Here is a 19,411-nt window from a genome sequence, read left to right as displayed (position 1 = left end):
GTTTTTATTTCTTCTCCATGGAATTCAATACCTACTCCGAACTTTTCTTTTGTATCCTTCACTGCTTGCTCAATATACAGATTGAATAACATCGGGGAGAGGCTACAATCCTGTCTCAGTCCCTTCCCAACCACTGCTTCCCTTTCATGCCCCTCAACTCTTGTAACTGCCATTTGGTTTCGAAACAAATTGTAAATAGCCTTTCGCTCCCTATATTTTACCGCTGCCACCTTCAGAATTTGAAAGAGAGTATTCCAGTCAACATTGTCAAAAGCTTTCTCTAAGTCTACAAATGCTTGTATCTGTACGGACATATTGTCCATGTAAGCCTTCATGAATAATAAGTAACGATGAACTAAATTAATTGTATTGCGCTTCTTCATTTTAAGGTCAACATTGCGTTGTAACAGCTCATCTCACAGATCAAGCGGTGAGTTTTTGTGATCAGAATTAGTTGGATTGGTCGGAATGTGCTGAGCCGCCGTTCTGACCACTTCATTGAGATAACTACAATTTATATTTACTACATAGAATCTACTTGTTTCATCTCGACGAAGTACGATTTGCCACGACGAACAGAAACCGGCGCACTTGTAAACGTAAATTTCGCGGTCATGGCATTTTTAACTAAGCCATTTGATTCCAAAGGTAAAATTCTGTGTCCTCATTACTTATTTACAAGATGAGAGAAAGACATTTTATCGTAGAATATTTGTTTCGATATAGTTTTCTTTCCCACAGATGTGACGGGCGTTTTATGTGATCTGAAACCTAATTCGCTAATAAATCATTCCAGCACTGGCCATTATTTAATGTAATAGACTTTCCGTATTGCCTTCTCTGCTCAGATCACCTGTAACGTGCCTTACAAGAACGGTGATAAGATTCGCTGACATTGCTGTTCTTAGTGAAAATGAAGAAGCATTACGGGACCTGTTGAATGGAATGACCAGTCTAATGAGTAGAAAATACTTATTGGTAGTAAACTGGAGAAAGACAAAAGTACTGATAAGTAACAGAAGTGACAATAGCGAGGAACTTAACATAAAAAATTGGTGGTCACGAAATAGACTAAGTTACGGAGCTCTGCATCCTTGGAAGCAATATAATCCTTGACGGACGAAACAAGGGTTATATCATGGGCAGACTGACACAGTCAAAGAAGGCATCCTGGCCATTATAAGTTTACTTGGATCAGACATGGCCGCTAAACTGATGAAGAAATTTCTGAGCAGATGTGTTTGGAGCACATCAATGTACGGCAGTGAGTCGTGGACTGTGGGAAAACCGGAACGAAAGGGAATTGAAGCATTTGAGAAGTGGGTTTACAGAAGAATGTTCACAATTTGGTGAACTGAAAGAGGAGGTTCTCTGGAGTATCGTTGAAGAACATACGGAAAACGCTGATAAGAAAAAGGGACAGAATAATAGTACATGTGTTAAGGCATCAGGGTATAACCTCCATGGTAGTAGGGGGAAAAACGTGTAGGAGAAAACAGACTGGAATACATACAGAAAGTAATTGAGGCTGTAGGTTGCATGTGCTACTCTGAGATGAAGAGTTTGGCGGCGGAGAGGAATTCATGTTGCCATATCAAACCAGACGGAAGACTGATGACTCAAAGAAAGGATGCTTAATCTTTCAACTTTTACAGGTTATTGGATCAGCAACCACGGCTCTGTCAAGAGGAGAAAATTGTTGCGTTTATTGTTGTTGTGGTCTTCAGTCCTGAGACTGGTTTGATGCAGCTCTCCACGCTACTCTATCCTGTGCAAGCTTCTTCATCTCCCAGTACCTACTGCAACCTACATCCTTCTGAATCTGCTTGGTGTCTTCCTCTCTTGGTCTCCCTCTACGATTTTTACCTCCACGCTGCCCTCCAATACTAAATTGGTAATCGCTCGATGCCTCAGAACATGTCCTACCAACCGATCCCTTCTTCTGGTCAAGTTGTGCCACAAACTTCTCTTCTCCCCAATTCTATTTAATACTTCCTCATTAGTTATGTGATCTACCCATCTAATCTTCAGCATTCATCTGTAGCACCCCATTTCGAAAGCTTCTATTCTCTTCTTGTCCGAACTATTTATCGTCCATGTTTCACTTCGATACATGGCTACTTTCCATACAAATACTTTCAGAAACGATTTGCTGGCACTTAAATCTATACTCGATGTTAACAAATTTCGCTTCTTAAGAAACGCATTCCTTTCCATTGCCAGTCTACATTTTATATCCTCTCTATTTCGACCATCATCAGTTATTTTGCTCCACGAATAGCAAAACTCCTGGAGAAAATTAGACATCGAAATACGGCACTACGCAACATAACCGGGTGAGATTTCCTGTCATATGATGTTACGAAAGAAGAACATATAGCGTTACCTGAAGGACAGCGTAGACAACATAGTGCATATATTGCGGTTGTACTTTCGAACTTTCAACGTAATATCCATCAGCCGATTTTTTTTTTACTAACGGGATACAAAATGCTTAAACGATTTGCTTGGCGATAACCGACAACCTTACCTAAATTTCGTAGGCTTCAATCGTCAGGAACACTGCTTTAACATGACATGTAAATAGATGGGTATATGTGGCTAAGAAGCTCGTGTTTGTCTCTCCGTAGTGGTCCAAACAGTGAGGCTCACTGCTAGCCTTGTGTGTTAGTGAAATCCTTTGCTCGCAGAGAACATCGACAGACGAAGGTGGCACTACATTTCTTGCGTCAATACCGCCAGTTAAATAAAAGATTCTAACTACCGAAGCCACTAACTACTAATAAGCATATGGTTAGCAAAGCAAAGATGTTGTTGCAAACCAAATAATGTACTTTTTACCTTAATAATCTGACAACACGAATATAAATGGTCATTGACATCGGAGTACAAAGATAAATAATCATGAATAATGTTCAATCTCCAAGTCGGATACTTCCAGATCGTTAGCCTACGCTAACTCTTCAGACCTCTACCCTCCATCAGTGCTAACTTCTCACATTTAACATTCATCACTGCTGCCTGTTCACCTCCAACGGCCCACCAGTACTTTCATCACTGTTGGGATTAACTTCCAACTGCCCAACAGTGCTGGCGATTAACTTTCAACAACGAGTCCAACCAGCCACAGAGTCTCTTACAAAGGAAGTGCAGTCAGAGATCCAAGTAAAGCGCTACACAGCACTGCCAACACAGAAGTACCCACTTGCAAACTGCAGGAATGAACGTGGGACGTACAACGAACGTATACGTTAGGACTGTGGGTTCATCGCCTACATCGCCTGTCCTGGTCTCTAGACCATATCGGTTGGACCCTAGACGATTGGAAAACCGTGGATTGGTCACATGAGTCCGACTTCAGCTGGGAGGATTGGTCACATGAGTCCGACTTCAGCTGGGAGGATTGGTCACATGAGTCCGACTTCAGCTGGGAGGATTGGTCACATGAGTCCGACTTCAGCTGGGAGGATTGGTCACATGAGTCCGACTTCAGCTGGGAGGATTGGTCACATGAGTCCGACTTCAGCTGGGAGGATTGGTCACATGAGTCCGACTTCAGCTGGGAGGATTGGTCACATGAGTCCGACTTCAGCTGGGAGGATTGGTCACATGAGTCCGACTTCAGCTGGGAGGATTGGTCACATGAGTCCGACTTCAGCTGGGAGGAGCTGATGGTATGGTTTGAGTGCTGCGCAGACCCCACGAAACCATGAACCAAAGTTGTCAACAATGCACTGTGCAAAATGGTTGTGACTCCATAATGCTGCCGACTGTGGTTACATGGGATGGACTGGGTTCTCTGGTCCAGCTGAACCGATCATTGAGTGGAAATGTTGGGCTACTTGGAGACTGTTTGCAGCCATTCATGGAGTTCATTTTCCGAAACTTGTCACCGGGCCACAGTTGTTCGCGCTTGTTTTGGAGAACATTCGGGACGATTCGAGCGAATCATTCGGCCACTCAGATCGCCTTACATGAATTCCATCGAATATTTATGGGACATAATTGTGAGGACTGTTAGCGAACAATATTCTGCACCGGCAACACTGTCAGTGTTATGCTCGGCTATAAATGCAGCATGGCTCAATATTCCTGCACGGGACTTCCAATAACTTGTCGAGTCGATGCCAAGTCGAGCCGCTGCACTACGTCGGGCCAAAGGAGCTCCGACACGACATTAGGAGGCAAATGGCTCTGAGCACTATGGGACTTAACATCTGAGGTCATCAGTCCCCTAGAACTTAGAACTAGTTAAACCTAACTAACCTAAGAACATCACACACAACCATGCCCGAGGCAGGATTCGAACCTGCGACCGTAGCGGTCGAGCGGTTCCAGACGGAAGCGCCTAGAACCGCTCAGTCACAGCGGCCGGCTGTAAGGAGGTATCTCATGAGTTTTGTGACCTCAGTGTATATGTCAAAGCCATGCCAAATGTGAATGGTCTCTTGCCTCTACCACGCATGTATTTCTCCATCACGTTAGGGAATTCGTGAGAGATTATAAATTAGTGCACCCCATTGGTGTACGATACTACACATTCACAAAAAGGATGAAAATACTGTATAATAATGCTGTTACGAGAAGGGAAAGTAACTATCTGGATCCTCGGATGACTCAAGGGGAAAAAAACAAGGAGCTATTGATCCTCGAACATACAAAGACACATTCCGGACAAAGAGGTAACCTTGCTCACATGGCTACACAGTTGCTTAAGCACGTTCCGCAGATGCACATGAGAAATCATGCAACACTGAATTACGCCAGTACGACCTAAGCAAGCAACAATCTCATCAATAACCCTAGACGTTGCAACTTAATAATGCCCATCACAAGTAATCCACAAGACAGAAGCCTGACTGTAACTAATCGTCAGCAAGCAGTCATGTGAAAACTAAGTGAAGACTAACCGAACTGGAATGTCTGCACCAAGCAACATTTTTAGCTGATAGGACTCCAGACTCGAGTTACTACTTGGAGATATTCGTGCAAATAATATAAGGGGCGATCAAAAATCGTCCGTCTAAAGGCGTTGCTGCAGTGTATATCCAACGTAGTGCGACTCCGATGTGAGCATACAAGCACCGACATGTGGCAAAGGACTAGTGTGACATTCGTGTCTCTTCGACGTGCTTGTGGTAAATGCGGAACCGTTAATTATGGCGACTTTATTACCAAATGTGTCCAAACAGAACTAAAGTGTTTCCATGGCTGCCGAAGGATAAACACGGTAGACATTCATTGGAGAATGAAGAATGTTTGCCGGCCGTAGTGGCCAAGCGGTTCTAGGTGCCACAGTCTGGAACCGCGTGACGGCTACGGTCGCAGGTTCGAATCCTGCCTCGTGCATGGATGTGTGTTATGTTCTTACGTTAGTTAGCTTTAAGAAGTTCTAGGTGACTGATAAGCACAGCAGTTAAGTCCCATAGAGCTCAGACCTTATTTTTTTTTTAATTTGTATTGGGCAGCATGTCAGTGGCACGGTGCGCCAAGTTCCATGCTGGTCGCGATTCCACACAAGACGACCGTCGACGTTGGAGGCCGCCCCAATCCATAGCTGGTGTCTAAACCGCTGGGAAACGCTAGTGCGCAAAGCTGGAGATACTACGGCGTGGAATTACGGCGACACTGATGGGAAAACTGCGACAAGGAGTGCTGCCGCATCACGATAACGCACTTCCAGGGACCGCAGATGCCGTAACGCAGAAGTTGAGGCAACTCAATTGGGAGACACTCGAGCATTCGCCCTATACTCCCGGTCTCTTTACAGGCGATTATCTCGCCTTCGGTCGGTGCCTTAGAGGCTCAACGATTCCTGTCGCACGTGGATGTGTAGCAGACAGTTACGGAACTCTCCAAGTAGCAGGACACGGTGTTTTACCGAAGATCTTCAACCTGGTGCGCTGGTGCTTCGGGGTACGTTTGCCTCAATGTTCACGACGATTTAACCTGGCTGGCATACGGATTCTGGACTATACGGCCGTCGAATGGAAACTTTTTAATCACCCCTTACAGAAAATGTATGGCAAAGGCTACTTTTATTGTACAACAAAATTCTGATTGCTCGTCATTCACCCATGCAACACACGTAGCAGGAACTGTAACACATGTGGCTGTCTCTGATCTGTTATAAATTTTATCATATGTTCATGTTTACTGATGGTGAAAGGTGCATTAGTTTTTGTTTATGCGTCAGTCAGTCTCAGAGATATGTGCTATCCCTGATATTATAGTGATATGCAAAATAGGAGTTACTATGCGTATGAACGAATTATTAACGTTTTGTGGCTCGGAAGAATGTTTCAAAAATAGATACACAGCACACACTCAGTTAATGGACTGCAACGGGTAATGAACGACTTGCATGTCTCACAAGGGGGAGGCTTCAAACATGAGCAACCGATTCGGCTAATTTTGAGACGGCTCCAGTGCGTAACCTAAATTGAAAAATTCTTAAGATATTTTTGCTGGACAACCCCCCCCCCCCCCCCCCTTGCCCTTTCAGAAAACTAAAGCTTGCTGATAACTAATTTTGTCTCATTTTGGATTCCTGGCGTGGACAAAGTAACATCGTTATCTATGACAGCATATTTATACATAATGTTTCACAATTCATTTTACATACTCCTAGATGTTGTAGAGGGGACGTAGTAGATAAGATTTTACATGGGAACCCTTGTCCGCAAACGTCATCCAACGACGTTACAGAACGTCAAACGTGTAGGCGCCGTCGCCTGTAAATATATGTATATACAGAATAATTCCATACCCGCCAGGTTAGCCGAGAGTGCTAATGCACTGCTTCCTGGACTCGGGAAGGCGCGCCGGCCCCGGATCGGATCCACCCGCCGGATTAACGACGAGGGCCGGTGTGCTGGCCAGCCTGGATGTAGTTTTTAGGCGGTTTTCCACATCCATGTAAGTGAATACCGGGCTGGTCCCCGCGTCAAGCCTCAGTTACACGACTCTCAGACATTGGAGCCACGTCCGCACTTTTCCATGATTTACACTAGCTGCAGACAGATGGGGTACTGTGATACTGTCCCGGGGGGAGGGAGGGGGGGCGGGTTGGTGGCAGGAAGAGCATCCGGCCACCCCTTAAACATTCACATACCAATCCGATTTAACCACGCCAACTCCGCGCAAAATGCGGGACAAAGTCGCAAGCGGTAGATAGAATACAAAGTAATTTCGTGATGATGTTACAAACTTTCTAATGTGATGGAGAAGGATAAATACATCAATTTGATGTATGGAACGAGTCGAAAATTGTAAGCGAAAACCTCTCTGATACCTGTCACAGTGGAATACCTCTACTGGTGCTGTTGCTAGGATTGTAAGATAGGCGAATTTCAGAAAAGGTAGTATTGACCAAATCAAGAAAAAATGTCCAATAAACGTGTGTATAAAAGGCTTACCGTAAGATTCATGAGCACTTGTTCAATAGATGTTTTTCACAGTAGCTAAGATGAACAAATGCTCATATTTCCTCAAATATGCGTTTTACAGCCCATGTTTGCTAGACATTTTTTCCTTGTTTTGGTCCGTACTACCACCTATGAAAGTTGACTACCCTAAAATATTAGCAACAACAGTACCATTACATGTACTTCTCACAGGTATCAGAATGGTTTTCGCCTACAATTTTCGACTCGTTCCCTTATGGTACAAGGACCCTTACCTCAAATTAAAACATTTATCCTTCTCCATCATCCTAGAATGTCTACAACATCACACAATCACCCTCTATATACATACATTTAGAAGCGCCGGCACCTATAATTTGGGCGCCCTATAACGTCGTTGGATGACGTTCCCGGACATGGGTTATCTACTACGTACTCTCTACTACCTTTAGAAGCGTGTAACATGATCTGTGAAACTCTCTGTATATGATGAGGACCAACCAACTTGCGCTCTAGAAGTAATACCGCCATACTGCACATCTGTGTACCAGCTATGTGATTTTTATTTCATCACCCACTGAAAAAGTTTATTTTGATGTTTCAAAATCATAATTTGTTTCTGGAAACCCCATTGGAATTTCACAACAGAGTGGAGGCAATAACGATTCACAGCATGATTCATGATCAACTTCCAGCGACAATTTTTTCAGACAATCTTACCGCATACTCGGTACACATCAGAATTAATTCCCGTAAAATAAATATTTTTAAACGCAAACCAAGTGCATTTTCCTCTGAAGATTGCATTCTTTATATGTGCTTAGTGCCTCGAATACATCTGCTTCCAACATTTATATGAGAAGTATCAACCATTTAGTTGCTCGAAGGAAATTGAAGATGTGTAACTGAGTGAGTGAAAGAGTCATTGTAAGGCAACGATTTTAAATCTTTAATTCCTGCGCTTACCGATTTATACACATAAAAGGATTAAAATGAAAAAACCTACAGAATCCAGCTGGGAATCAAACACAGGCTCTCTCCTCTCTAGCCAGATGCCTTGGTCGCTACAAAAGCGGAGCTTTCCTTAAGCAGTTCTTACCTTGTTGGTACATAAACCACGATCGAGAAAGCTTTGTTCTTGAATTTCTAAGAGAATATGTCTTTGCGAATCCCATGTATGTTGGTGAAAAATGCTCAATTTTCTGTTATCTATCAATCCCGTCAATTCTAAGTCGGCTGTACGTCATGAGCTTTAGGGATTTACTCTTTTTATTGCAAAAACGTTGGGATGTAGAGCAAATCTATGTTAGAGTCTTACATTTTAGGTTGTACACAAACGAATTACCAAATATGAGTCGAATCGGTTCGTCTTGTCTGAGGCTTTACCCTTGTCAGTACAGGATAAAATACCTAAGTAACCAGAGCCATAAAAGCAGCAAATGCTGCTAATTTATGTTGGTTTCACACTTGTAGAGATCCGTAGTACAATCTGGCTGTTTCACCGTGTATTTACTCAGCTATTCAAAGTATATGCAGTTGAAACTGTACAGCCCACTTTACAGCACTTCCACATTTTTCTTAAGTAAAATGAATATGATTTCGTGAAGCAATTCTACCACATCCAACAGCAAGATGCTCGACAGCAAAAACCGTCGTCGACTTATCTTAGTTGGTAGGTGAAAATGCTACCATAGATAAATTTGTCTGCTAATAACCTTGATTAGTAGTTCATAGATGAAACAGAATATCCTTATTTGCGATAAAAAATCATCTTACTTCGCCTTGTCACGGCCCCGCGGCTGTCCCCGTCGGAGGTTCGAGCCTCCCTCGGGCATGGTTGTGTGTATCTTGTCCTTAGCGTAAGATCGTTTAATTTAGATTAAGTAGTGCGTAAGCTTAGGGACCGATGACTTCAGTAGTTTGGTCCCATAAGGCCTTACCACAAAATCATCTAACTTCACTTCGATATGATGGCGTAGTACTACATTCAATTAATTTAAGCAAGACATGAGTCATTGTTCTATCTAGCAAAGATTGGGTAACACGTGATTTTGAAAAAGTATGTACTGCTCTTCAAAACAACGACACAAATCACAAGTTTCCAATGAGACTCGCGAGCATATTCAGTCTCGCAACACGAGATTCCGTTGTCAGCACGATATCATCTAGGAAACTGACAGCATGGAGGAGCATCAAATGAGCTTAAAAATGAAGCAATAACTAGCTTATCAACGCTTTATAAATTGTCTCACAGGTATTCTTGAGCAAAACAAATTTTTCAACATCATAGCGCTTCATCAATCTAATTTCATCAGAATAGTACGCTCCATCAGAACGTAGCTCCAAAACCAAGCGCTCCTTAATATTCCAAAATACAGACATTCCAGCGAACGCAGTGACGCTATAGTTTCTGACTTCCTTTCTAACAAGAAGCATATGGCAAACTCTACCGTCAAGGGAAGTTAGCGGCTGGTGTCAACGGCTCACTAGAGATAAAATTTCTTATGCAGCGGTAATGCAAAAAGTTTACGGACGTATTACAAATTACATGTGTTGTAGCTGGCAAGTCAACATCTTAGAGATAGCTCTAAAATAAATATTATAGATCTTTAACAAATAAGCGATGAGAAAATGAAAGATCCTTAACAGGAGCCTTTCAATATCAAAAATCATTCTTAAAGCGTCTGCCCAGCCAAATTTATAAACAATTCCAATAAACTTCACGCATCGTGGAAAATTAGTTCTTTGATTTCTTGTGCTTCCTCGATGTCTTCTGTTAGCTCAAACACATACGGATCACACACACTTCAGTAGTGTTCCAAAGTAGCTCTTACCAGAGTTCCACAAGCAGCTTCTTTTGTATAGAGACTGCACGTTCTTTGGTACCACGACGTGTTCTGTCTATTGAAACGTCCCCTTAGAAAAATTATACAAGACTGTGCTTAAACTGACACAAAATATTTTTAGCGTAACACTACAATGGCGGACAAGAATGCAAACTAGCCACAGACTGCACACAGCACAGCCAATGATTTTCAAACAAAGCGCTACGTGGCATTACCAATAAAAAACCTAAAAAGCCTACTTACACTATAACTGAGTCACCCTGATCATTCTGCTCCAAACTTTATTGCACTTCGCAAACTTAAGATTTACAAAGCGTCCTTCTGTGCGGTCCAGTAACTTTTCCGTTTCTGTCGTCCTGTTACATCTGTGGTAGAACGGGTCCGTTTAGGTGTAGTAGACGTTGATAAAGGTCACAGTTTATAAATCGACAGTGTGCTGTCCCGTTCCCGACACGTCTTCTGGTATTTCATCCTGAATGCATATCATTTATGAAGTTAATGGTTGTATGTTCGCCTCATTGAGGAAAAGAGTGGTGAGACAGGAAACTTGTCCTGTATAATCTTTAGCAGAAAAGGTCATAATGTACAGTTATTAATCTTGTTCGTTGCTCAGACAACCAATGATGTTACTTAATCCTGCATACTACCAGAATCTGTAATCGTCCGTTATTGTGTTAGCAACTGCACTTGAATTTACAGGCTTTCGACATTAATATGCTTCAGGACTATTTTGAACTGATCGGACAATTATCTTTTCTCCAGATACAGTTTTTGTCTCATGCTTTTCTTTGGAACACCAAAATTTGGTTTTGAAAGTGCATCTCAAACCAATTATATCGTAGTCTCATTTTTAGCACTTTTTAATTAAAGAGTTTTTCAATACATATAATCAGCAGACCGAAACTTCCAGTAAGACTCAAATAAAATTGTTGGTAGACACACCATGAAACATGGATTTCTCAATGATTATCAATTATTTTCGGGAAACACGTATATTTCAACGATTATTAATAATCAAAAATGGTTCAAATGACACTGAGCACTATGGGACTTAATTTCTATGGTCATCAGTCCCCTAGAACTTAGAACTACTTAAACCTAACTAACCTAAGGACATCACATACATCCATGCCCGCGGCAGGATTCGAACCTGCGACCGTAGCGGTCGAGCGGTTCCAGACTGTAGCGCCTAGAACCGCTCGGCCACCTACACCGGCAATTATTAATAATCCTCACAAACACTTCAACTGGTTTTATTTTCTCCGCTCAGGCACTGGGTGTTGCTATGTCCTAATCATCATCATTTCATCCCCATCGACGCACAAGTCGCCGAAGTGGCGTCAAATCGAAAGACTTGCACGCGGGAACGGTCTACCCGATGGGAGGCTCTAATCACACGACATTTCCATTTTACATTACATCCACCATTTATTGAATTATGTAATTTTACAACCATAATCGTCGCAGGGGATGTAGTATAACTGTGGTGGACGTAAGTACTGAATCCGGCGAAGCGATAAACTCACGTCCCTTGAAGAACAGTCTTCCGTCCTAGCCAAATCTCCGCGACACACATGTAACGTGAGAAAAAAAAAAACTCGGACAAAATATTTGGCAGTTTTCATTTAACACAAATATTATTACAATAAAATCACTAAATTAATAATATACACTGGGACGACAAAAGTCATGGAGTACCTTCTAATGTCGTCTCAGATCTCCTTTCAGCCGGAACAGTGCAACAGCTCGAAGTGGTTTGGACTCAACGAGTCATTGGAAGTCCTCTACAGAAATACTTATCCACACGAGTCATTGGAAGTCCTCTACAGAAATACTTATCCACGCTGCCACTACAGCCGTCCACATTTCGAAAGTGTTCCCTGTGCAGGATTTTGCGCAAGAACTGACTTCTCGATTATGTCCGGTAAATATTCGATGGGATTCATGTCGGACGACCTGTGTGGCCAAATCATTTGCTAGAATTGTCCAGAATGTTCTTCAATCCAACAGCGAACAACTGTGGCCTGGTGACATGGCGCATTGTCATCCATAAAAATTCCATCGTTGAACGTGAAGTCCCTGAATGAATGCAAACAGTTTCCAAGTAGCCCCCATTTCCAGTCAATGAACGGTCCAGTTGGACCAGAGGAACCAAGCCTCTCGACGTAAATACAGCCAATACCATTGTGAAGCCACTATCAGCTTCCATAGTGACTTGGTGACAAACTGGCTCGTATTCACGGGGTCTGCGCCACACTCGAACTTTACCATCAGCTCTTACCAAATGAAATCGGCACATATCTGACCAGGCCACTGTTTCCCATTAGGCTATGGTCTAACTGATATGGTCTCTAACCGAGGAGAGGCGCTGAGCTCGATGTCGTGCTGTTAGGGAAAGCACTCGCGACAGTCTTCTGCTGCCATAGCTGACTAACGCCACATTACCCCGCACTATCCCAACGGATACCTTGGAAGTAATCCCCACATTGATTTCTGCGAGTATTTCACGCAGTCTTTTAGCGCTCACAACTCTACAAAAACGCCGCTGCTCTCGGTCGTTGGCCTTGTTGAGAGATAATGCCTCAAATTTAGTATTCTCGATACATTCTTGACACTGTGAATCTCGGAATACGGAATACCCTAACGATTTCCGAAACGGAATGTGCCAAGCATCAAGCTCCAACTACCATTCCGCGTTCAAAGTCTGCTAGTTGCTGTCGTTGGGCGATAATCAGGTTGTAAATACACTAGTGGCCATTCAAACTGCTTCACCTCGAAATTGACGTGCTACAGACGCGATATTTAACCGACAGGAAGAAGACGCAGTGATATGCATATGATTAGCTTTTCAGAGCATTCACACAAGCTTGGCGCCAGTGGCGACACCTACAACATGCTGACAAGAGGAAAGTTTCCAACCGACGTCTCATACACAAACAGCAGTTGACCGGCCTTGCCTGGTGAAACGTTATTGTGATGCCTCGTGTAAGGAGGAGAAATGCGTACCATCACGTTTCCGACTGATATAAAGGTCGGATTGTAGACTATCGCGATTGCGCTTTATCTTATCGCGACATTGCTGCTCGCTTTGGTCGAGATCGAATGACTGTTAGCAGGATATGGAATCAGTGGGTTCAGGAGGGTAATACGGAACGCCGTGCTGGATCCCAACGGGCTCGTATCACTAGCAGTCAAAATGACAGGCATCTTAGCAGCATTACTGTAACGGATCGTGCAGCCACGTCTCGATCCCTGAGTCAACAGATGGGGACGTTTGCAAGACAACAACCATGTGCACGAACAGTTCGACGACGTTTGCAGCAGCGTGGCATATCAGTTCGGAGATCATGGCTGCGGTTACAGTTGGCGCTGCACCACAGACAGGAACGCCTGCGATGGTGTACTCAACGAGGAACGTCATCTTTTCGGATGAATCCAGGTTCTATTTACAGCATCACGATGGTCGCACCCGTGTTTGGCGACATCGCGGTGAAGGCACATTGGAAGCCTGTATTAGTCATCGCCATATTGGCGTATCACCCGGCGTGATGGTATGGGGTGCCATTGGTAACACGTCTCGGTCACCTCTTGTTCGCATTGACGGCACTTTGAACAGTGGACGTTACATTTTAAATATGTTACGACCCGTGGCTCTACCCTTCATTCGATCCCTGCGAAACCCTACATTTCAGCAGGATAATGCAGGACCGCATGTTGCAGGTCCTGTACGGACCTTTCTTGGTACAGAAAATGTTTGAATGCTGCCCTATCCAGCACATTCTCCAAATCTCTCACCAATTGGAAACGTGTGGTCAATGGTGGCCGAGCAATTGGCTCGTCACAATACGCCAGTCACTACTCTTGATGAACTGTAGTATCGTGTTGAAGCTGCATGGGCAGCTGTACCTGTACACGACATCTAAGCTCTGTTTGACTGAATGCCCAGGCGTATCAACGCCATTATTACGGCCAGAGGCTGTTGTTCTGGGTACTGATTTCTCAGGATCTATGCACCTAAATTGCGTGAAAATGTAATCACATGTCTGTTCTAGTATAATATATTTTTCCAATGAATACCCGTTTATCATCCTCATTTCTTCTTGGTTCAGCAATTTTAATGGCCCGTAGTGCATTTTCACATGAAACACCTGAGTATAAATGACTGTTCCGCCAATACTCTGCCCTTTTATACCTTGTATACGCGGTACTACCGGCATCTGTATACGTGCTTATCTCCGTCCCATGACCTTTGTCATCTCACTGTACAGTACCATACAGTAAACATCTGGCTAAGTTCCCGGTGTTACTGAGCCTTCTCAGTGTTTCACATTTCTTGCCAGGGAGTCCAGTTTGTAGATACATTTTTGTAACAGTCCCTGAATATTCAATTGTAACATGGTACTTGAAGCCAATGGACTGTAATTTACTTTTATTTGCAGTGCCTTGCAGGTAAATCGATTCAACAAATCACATAAACGGTGAATAAACTTCGTTCTTTAACGGAAAATGTACGAGCGGCGAAGATAAGCTGTTGGCTCGTAATAGAACAATTATGGGAGTGGTACCGCCGGTGGGCTGCCGCGAGATAACGTACGGAAGATTGCTTGCAGATGGGACTCAGCTTATTATAGACTGCAGAGCTATCTCCTGCACTCGACAATCAAATAAACATGGAGCAGTGGGCGCGCGTGACGGCTATCGCACGCATCATATTCCGAGTGCGGGGCCAGGCTTCCATAATATTCTTCCATGCTGTTACGATGTATTGTGTGAGATCCATGTTGTGCCGGGCTGAATGCTTTTCTCGTATACATTGTAATATGGAATGAATGGCAGGTGTTCTGAAAAAAACTAAAAAGAAACAGAAATTAACGCAGGGGGAAGAAAAGCAGAGGGCAAAATTAGAGAGTAATTTCGTTGTTTTAATTTAGTGTTCTTTTTTTAATGGAATCTGGTATTAAACTATGCATCCAGCACCTTAATACATAACTGGTGCATCTGCTAATAAAAGTCTTAACAAGTCTTGGCTGAAAATTGGAAGGGAATCTTGGAGAACATTTAATGTGAGTATCCTGGTCATCTTACATTTCAGTTGTGGAAACTTCAGCTTACCAGCTATGGGCTGGGAGACTCGAATAATTGCTGTGGTCAGTACGAGCAAGGACTCAAGTGAAATTAAAAGTAACTCCATGTTGGCCTCAGGAGCATGGGACAGAGGCTGGTCGATGAAATATAATAGTACTATACAAGCAATCATTATTTTGACAATGTTTTGCTAGGGAACCAATCTACATACAGTGTGTATCATAATTAATGGTGTAAACTCATACACTTGAAAGTACATGATACTAGAAGCAAAAAAGTCTGTGTAAACGTAGGGTCGAAAACGCATACCTTAAGAGCTACGAGCAATTTTTCATTTTCGATACTGTGAAACAAATCTCTTCTATTGCAAGTTCTTTGCTTTCCATATTTTGACAAGTAGTAGTATGGACCAAAACAAGAAAAAAAAGTCTAGTAAACATGTGCTCTAAAATGCATTCCTTAAGAACTATAATGACTTGTTCATCTTTGCTACATTGAAACACAAATCTTCTAATGATGAAGTGCTTGTAACTTTTAACGTATGCATTTCAGAGCATATGTTTTCTGGACATTTTTTTCCTATTTTAGTCCATACTACCACTTCCCAAAATATGGAAAGAAAAGAACTTCCAGCAGAAGATATTTGTTTCACGGTATCCAAGATGAAAAATTGCTCGTAGTTCTTAAGTTATGCAATTTCGACCCTATGTTTACTGAGACTTTTTTGCTTATAGTATCGTGTACTTTCAACTGTATGCGTTTACACCATGAATTATGATACACCCTGTATACATCCTTTTCGCTTATACCGTAACATATTCGTACGCAATGAATATACAGGACTAACGTTTGCATTACATTGACACTATTGTTTTCTAATTGTTTCTGTTAAGTGACATGTTTTTGCTTTTTATATGCATATCATGTTATACGTTAACAGTATATGCTTCATTATAACCTAAATATTTTACATCATTACTGCTTTCTTTTACTTATGTACATGATATGTATCATTTGTTTCATTTATGTAATACCAAGTGTGGCAGCCTATTATGGGTTCATCAGTTGTCTTGTAACTTTATTGTATAGGCCTGAAGATAACGTTATTGAAATGTCGAAACTGTTTGCCTAATAAAATGCTATCAAAATAGCAGTTTTTGGTATAGTATTACTACATTTCAAGTGAAATTGTCTTAAAAGTCTTATCTGAAAATTAGCTTGAGCAGTTAATCAGGGAACCGACTCGTGAAGGTACATCTTTGATCTACTGGTGACAAACAGAAGTGAGCTTTTTGACGCAGTAGCCTAGAACAGGGAGTCAGTGATCATAAGACCGTTACAGCGTCACTGAATACGGCTGTAGATAGGAATACAAAGAATAGTAGTAAGATCTTTCTGTTTAGCAATAGCAACAAAAGATATATATATCAAAATATCAGACAGTCAGCACGAAAATTTCATTTCCTGAACAACGTTGTCAATGAATAATGGTTCAAATAGCTCTGAGCACTATGGGACTTAACATTTGAAGTAATCAGTCCCCTAGAACTTAGAACTACTTAAACCTAACTAACCTAAGGACATCACACATATCCATGCCCGAGGCAGGATTCGAACCTGCAATCGTAGCGGTCGCGCGGTTCCAGACTGTAGCGCCTAGAACCGCTCGGCCACTCCGGTCGGCCAACGAACAATGTTCAAGAGCGTAATACAATAGGTATTAGACAGGCATACGCCGAGCAGAGTTGTGAGGGGTGGAAAAGAACCGCCGTGGTTCGATAACCATGTTAAAAGGCTGCAACGGAAGCAAAGAGAAATTGTCTGCAAATTTAAACATAGCCAAAGCCTAACAGACAAAAAAAACTAAACAGAGCCAAAATTTGCGTAAAGAGAGCCACGCGTGAAGCATTCAACGAACTCGAAAGTAAAATTGTCTACTGACTTGAAAGACAATCAAAAACAGCTCAGCAAGTGGATCTAAGTCACCTATCAGGACACTCTGTGACCATAATGGTATTGTAACGGAGGATGACGCAAAAAAGGCCGAAATACTAAACGTCTTTTTCCAAAAATGTTTCACAGAAGAAGACTGCTTTGTAGTACCTCCTTAAGTACGTTAAGAGCTAGTACTTATTGATTGAAGCATCGAAAATGAAGTAATTCTTTTCATGAAACTTTATCTTGAAGTATATAACATATTCTGTATAAAATTGTATTGAACTTTTCAGAAAAGCAGCTGAGATAATAGTGACCTGTTCAAAATTCAAGAAGTGGTACTGGTATCGACAACTACTGTTGAGGACAAGTAATGCTTGAGGAGGATGTCCCGTTACAAGTGGAAGTTGGTATAACCTTATTACCAAAATTTTCGTAGGCGGATCTCGCAATGTCGGCTTCTATTGGCCAGCGTGATTGCTATTCTGACAGAAACACCCCAGGTCGAGAGAGTCAGGAAACTGAATACGTGCTGCTAGGAGATGCAGGAGTGAAGACTTGCTACCAGGAGATCGTACAGTAAGCTGTTGCAGCTGGGAGATGGGGGATTAAACCCCTGCTAGAGTCCTCGCACGATACGGTAACAAGTTCAGTGATCAGTTTTCGTCCGACAAGTGTTTACCACCTTTCGGCCATCAGCTATGACAGAATCGAGGCTCACGCTCGGCAATCTTTCTCAGAGTATTTTACAGAAACTATTGGGTAAAAAACTCATTTTTTCTTTATTTTTAGCTTTATATGTCAGGTTCATGATATTGTGAACATCATTTCGTTAATGGTCACAGTTATTGATATTTATATGGAAGTAAGACACTCTGCGAAATTCGGAAAAGTTAACGATGAAAAATAGAGAGCACTAAGATTTTGTATTTGGTGCATATTATATATGTTGTTACACATGAAATTTAGCTAATATACTAAATTTTACTTTAGACTTGTGTAGAGATATCTGTCAGTTATCTCGAGAAAACTGATCTGACATTTGCGTCCGCTATGCGCCAGCGGTGAAGCCAAAGTGAAATATCCAAACATTCCTCATATTTAATAAACGGTCTAAATGAGAATTTGGTAAATGATAGCATGTATTTGGGCATATCGTTATTATACTAAACTCCATTATCGTCGGCGTTATTCCACTAACAACAGACTTTTTCGATTAAAGAATGTAATTTTTAAGAGCCTTAGATAGCTGGTGAAACGAGAAGTGATATGGGCCTTGGGATAACATAAGTGAAGACATTACACACTTTTTGCTAGCGAGGGTGTGCTACTGCTACGGACCTTACTTTTCTTCAGTTCCTCACTTAATAAACTCAATAATCCACTGTTTCAGATTCTCTCGCACTTGTGCCTGCACAATATGTTAGTGAGGTGAGACTGTGTAGCTCCACTGTGTTTTAACAACAGAAGCAAATTTTAATATTGCAACCAGAAGAAGGTATAGGTTTACTCAAAATTCGCCTCTCATGATGCTTCTCTGAAAATTGCAAATGGTTAACAACCCAGACAAAAATAAATAGCCGCATTTTCGGCGGAATTCTTTTTAGATACTAACCAAAGCAGAGGAGACAGCAGATCTCTCTGAATGCTCACGTTACAAGTGTGGTTATGTGAGGGGGGGAGGGGGGGTAGGAGGGGGCGTTCCTAACTAATGCGTACAAAAAATTTGAACTTAGGCTTCAGTTTGGAATGGCACTTCCCCTCTAGTGCTCGGCGTTTCCCCAACAATTCCTACAACCCCCACCACTACAGCTCTCCCCACATGTGCCCTGTCATCTTGCATCTATATGTCATGGCAGAATGGCATTTCGCACGGACTATACTAGGCTCTTGATGAGACGAGCCTAGCTGCTGTACAGAAAGGCATCTCCACTTGAGTACTTATCACAGAGGTAAGGCTGAACTCATTCTGCAACCGGTACTGCTGCGGCCTCCTATGCGAGTTTATTACATTGAACAGCCAAAGAAACAGTTACAACTGCCTATTATGGTGTAGGGCCCCTGCGAGCGTGCAGAAGTGCTGCAACATGACGTGGCATGGACTAAGCTAATGTGTGATGTAGTGCGTGATGGAAATGA

Source organism: Schistocerca gregaria, chromosome 6 (assembly GCF_023897955.1).
Source record: "Schistocerca gregaria isolate iqSchGreg1 chromosome 6, iqSchGreg1.2, whole genome shotgun sequence".
NCBI classification, from domain to species: Eukaryota; Metazoa; Arthropoda; class Insecta; order Orthoptera; family Acrididae; genus Schistocerca; species Schistocerca gregaria.
The sequence above is the reverse complement of the archived record's forward strand: the minus strand, read 5'-3'. Positions refer to the sequence as shown.